Below are 5,477 nucleotides of genomic sequence, written 5' to 3' on the forward strand. Positions count from 1 at the left end.
TATATATACCGTACATATATACCACAGGACAATATTTACTTATTCCTTTGCTTTTATCCTTTCAAATGACGTACATCCCTTATACCTCTGACACATACATTTCTCAAAATGTGGTAGTTTGGAAAATTTAGTGATCATTATAGAATGAAAAGGAATTTGGGTTCTTTACCAAAGGGTTTAGAAATAAAAAGTATATTTCTTAATTAATGGTCAACCTCAAGTAATGGAGTATTTAGAAGGTGAAAAACAGAGAGAGAGAGAGAGAGAGAGAGAGAGAGAGAGAGAGAGAGAGAGAGAGAGAGAGAGAGAGAGAGAGAGAGAGAGAGAGAGAGAGAGTTTTTTTTTCCAAAGAATAATTTACTGTCCAGTAGGTCACATCCCAAAAGTTTTAAGATCGGTAATAATTTATGTATCATCGTCTTTTCCTTCCTCTGAAAGAAAGTTACAAGAAATTTGGATGTCTCAAAGACTCTTAGTCCATTTTGGGAAATTTCATTTGTTCTTGGGCAGAGCGAATTAGTATAAACGTTTAGAGAGTTTTTATGATCTTGTCTAACTTATTCTTGAACTCGTTTACCGTGTTACTGTTTACTACATTCGTTGGAAGTCTGTTCCAGGTATTTGCTATTTTATATGTAAAGAAGTTACCACATTGAGTGGAGTTGTTTCTTTTCAGTTCCAGCTTGAATCTGTTACCTCTGGATTGATTTGTGCTAAGCGTGAAGAGGTTGTTGTAGTCTACATTTGTTATGGAATATGGAATTATGAAAAAACTAACGTAAATTATTTAAGCTTAAAACTGATCACAAATTAGATTTGTGTTCAGTATTTGGACCTCTTATTAATGAGTGTCATTTAAATATGTTATTAATAATTCATATGTTATTAATAATGAGAGAGAGAGAGAGAGAGAGAGAGAGAGAGAGAGAGAGAGAGAGAGAGAGAGAGAGAGAGGGGGGGGGGGTCGCATGGGGAATGTGCTTAACAAACCTTCTTTTCTATCAAGTCCTTAGAAAATGTGATATTTATCGAGAAATGACCCTGGGATCATTCCCACACCCCTGCGCAATGAATTAAATTTTTCTATGTGAGTAGATTAACGATTAAGTTTCTTTTATGGAAGTGTTCAAATGTCTAGATTTTTCTGTAGAATATGGGAAAATACAAAACATCCTTTTCAAATGGTTTAGGAAACATGATAATTGCAATTATTTACAAATGCACAAACACACGCAGAAAAACAGTTACCTCATTTATAGGCGAAATATTCTGCCTAGTATACCTGTTTTAGATATGAAATATTCTGCCCACTTTTCCCTTTTTAAAGCAAAGAATTCTACCTACTTTTCGCCTTTTCAATGAAAAAATGCTGCCAGATTTACCTTCTTATAATGTGAAATAGTCCATACTTATTCATTTTTTATATAGGAAATATTCTGCCTCCTATTTTTAAGGAAAAATGCCAACATCAAATATTCTAAGGTTAATAATCTGATCTCCTTATTTAAGGTGAAATGACCTACCTCTATTTATTCAAAATAGAATATCCTACCTCGATTTATTCTAAGTGAAATATCCTACTTCGATTTTTTTCGAAGCAAAATATCCTACCTCAGTTTATTCAAAGTGTAATATCAACCACAAATAGCGTGTTTAGAATGTAATCTGAATCACAGATGAAATTCCGTTTATTGCTACCTCAAATAAAGTAACGCTCAGCACGCGGCCCTGTGGTACTCCTTCTCCTGACATTTTCTTTCAGAGTATGATTATTGTCATGGAGGAAATCGCTTACTATTATAGGTAGTAATAATAACGTAAAGTTAATTGATAATCAGAAACTTGAGTAATGTATATTTCGACAATCGAAAAGTGGGAGATATCTCATGAAATATTACGAGCTTCCTATTTAGAAAAGGATTCGATGTTTTATATGTAGTAGGTTGGCCAGGGCACCAGCCACCCATTGAGATACTACCGCTAGAGAGTTATACGATCCTTTGACTGGCCAGACAGTACTACATTGGATCCTTTTCTCTGGTTGCGGTTCACTTTCTCGTTGCCTATGCATACACCGAATAGTCTGACATATTCTTTACAGATTCTCTTCTGTCGTCATACACCTGACAACACTGAGATTACCAAACAGTTTTTCTTCGCCCAAGGGGTTAACTACTGCACTGTAATTGTTCAGTGGTTACTTTCCTCTTGGTAAGGGTAGAAGAGACTATTTGGCTATGGTATCCAGCTCTTCTAGGAGAAGGGCACTCCAAATTTTTCCTGGTTTTCTTACCTCAAGGGGCTATTTTTCCTGTTGGGGCCCCTGGGCTCATAGCATCTTGCTTTTCCAACTAGGGCTGTAGATTAGCAAGTAATAATAATAATAATAATAATAATAATAATAATAATAATAATAATAATAATAATAATAATAATAATAATAATAATATTATTATTATTATTATTATTATTATTATTATTATTATTATTATTATTATTATTTCCACCTGTCAAAGCTATTTGTATTTGCATTGCAAGCTTCAAATATATCAAAGATATAAAATATACCTAAATTCTGAAGCACGTGCAATTAGACTACGGGTCAAGATACCTTAAAGACCATATCATACTTGACTGAGAGGTGATATGATTAATGTCCAGAGAGAAAAAGGACTCATCACCTAAATTGAATTGTTGATTAGCGAATGCATAAGTGGTCGCATCAAAGGGGAAGTTGAATGAACTGCAGGAAATGCAGTGGTAGAAATAAGAGGTGCTGACTCTGATTATCTGGATGCACATTATGGAAATATCCAGGATTTGAAACGAATAAGTGATGCATGCTAGAAATTATATTTAGAATTATAAATATAATAGAAATTTTATGGTATTCGATAATAACATAATGATTTTTTGGTTTTAATAAGAAGCATTATAAATGTAGTATTGTTTTCATTATGCACCGACACTAACAGTATTTCACTTAAACTAGTAGTTGATGCATGCTGAAATTTATATTTTAAATTAGAAATATCATAATGGAAATTTTATGGTATTCCATAATAAAGTAAAGATTTTTTTTTTTTTTTTAAATAAGAAGCATTATAAATGTAGTAGTTTTTCATTATCCTCCGACACTCACAGTATTCCACTTAATCTAGTAGTTGGTGCATGCTGAAAATTATAAATATAATGAAAATTTTATGGCATTCAACAATAACATAAATTCTTTTTTTTAATAAGAAGCATTATAAATGTAGGATTTTTTCATTATTATCCGATACTCACAGTATTCCACTTAATTTTAAGTTGTACTCTGTTCTTATATATAATCTGTTCATGCAGAATCCTGTTATTAGGAGAGGTATAGGCACGAACTTAAAAGTTAATTGGTAACCGGCTTCTATTATTAATTTCTAGAAAGGTCTTCCATATCCAGAAAATCTATTTATATCTTTTACTTTACTAGCTACCAACCCTTTAGCCCTTAAGGTATTGTTTTATATTAATTTATGAAATTGGGACTGTATAACCAGGTGCTGGGGTCCTGTGAGTCCATTCATTGTCGGTATTGTGTTGTGAATATTTTCCATCACAAGTGGCCATCGTTAAGAAATTAAGGAATGGTAACCGTTATTATTATTATTATTATTATTATTATTATTATTATTATTATCATTATTATTATTATTATTATTTTTATTTAAGCTACAACCCAAGCTGGAAAAGCAGGATGCTATGCCCAAGGGCTCCAACAGGAAAAATAGCTCATTGAGGAAAGGAAATAAGAAGATAAATAGACCTTTACCCCAAGACAGTGGAAGACCATAGTACTTAGGCTATGGCACTACCCAAGACTAGAGAACAATGGTTTGATTTAAGAGTGTCCTTCTCATAGAAGAGTTTCTTGCCATAGCTAAAATATCTCTTCTACCCTAACCAATTAGAAAGTAGCCACTAAACAGTTACATTGAAGCAGTTAACCCCCTCGAGAGAAGAATAATTTCATTTGTCCTCTTTTTGTCAGGTGTCTGAGGAAAAAGGAGAATGTGTAAAGAATAGGCCAGTCTATTCGGTATATGTGTTAGCAAATGAAAAAGGAGCCGTAACTAGGGAAGGACCCAATGAAATGCTATCTGGCCAAGTCAAAGGGCCCAATAACTCTCTAGAGGTAGTATCTCAATGAGTGGCTGGTGCCTTGGCCAACTTATATATTATACCATTTTGTTGTTATTCGCAGTGACCACCTCCTGTTGGAGGAAATGGCTGAAGGCCAATGGAATCTGCATATGATCATTTAAAGCTCTTGATATGGTTTAATTTCAATCAGTTTTCCTTTCTTTAGACTGGTGTGGATAAACACACCCATGTGTATGCATATTATAAACTGATGAGTTCTTTAGTTGTTTGTTATTTAATTGGTTCAAAGGTTAAAGGTCACTCATGAATGACAGATGGAAGGGACAGGACAATGTCCTAGAGACTGATCAGATCAGGCCCCAAGCCCCTTCCCCATCAAGCTAGGATCAGACAATGACTGCTGATGACTCAGCATGTAGACCTATAGGCTCCCCCAAACACCACATCCATAGCTCACAAGGATTGTGAAGTTGCAGACGCTACCAAAAACTAACGAGCTTGAGCGAGACTGGCACTCCCGTCCACCAGATTGCTAGCAGAGGCGTATCCAATAGGTTTCTAAAACCCTAGAAGACGTTTTAGCAGAGTATTTTGAATTATATCTGATATGAAATTAGTTTCTGGTTAAAGAAATAAAACTTGACTACAAAGATTAATTTATTTCACTTTGCATAACTGGGAATCCTGTTCAAGGTTATCTCATAAATCGAATGGAATTTGCGAGTTTGTTGGGAAAGTTCAAGTTACGTAAAATGGGATTTATATTCTGTCCATCTCAAGTTCTAAACATGGCAGTACTCTTAAGCTGCTATTTTTCGATGTATTTCAGTGTGTGGAAACATTCATGAATACTTGATTATTGCAACTATTCCCTGGGGTAGACTTACAATTTACTTCCTTCATAATAATCCTTTTCATTAATAAGTTGATTTTAGTGTGTACTGTATGTCCCTTCGAATTGTGATATCACTTTGATACAGAACATTAAGATAAGGAATCTTTTTGTTATGCTTTTGTAGGATTTGATGAAATGTGTTTGTTAAATATGTTTCGATTATATGTCTTCCGTAGTGACTCCTGGGATATCATCCCAATCTATTTTACTTGTCACTTTCTTGTTGATACATTACTACATTTTAAAGCATTTCAATCTTTATCTCCTGTTATCTACCAACCATTTACAGATAACAGCCGAATGAGAAAAAAGAAAGGTTACTGTGGAAGTTAACGAGGCTAATACCTCTTTACCAGAAGAAACAATCTTCTCAGTATCTACAAAAGATACAGTCTCTTCTTTAAAAGATATAATCTTTTCAGCGCTTTTAAAAGATACTATA

Source organism: Palaemon carinicauda, chromosome 12 (genome assembly GCF_036898095.1).
Source record: "Palaemon carinicauda isolate YSFRI2023 chromosome 12, ASM3689809v2, whole genome shotgun sequence".
Lineage (NCBI taxonomy): Eukaryota > Metazoa > Arthropoda > Malacostraca > Decapoda > Palaemonidae > Palaemon > Palaemon carinicauda.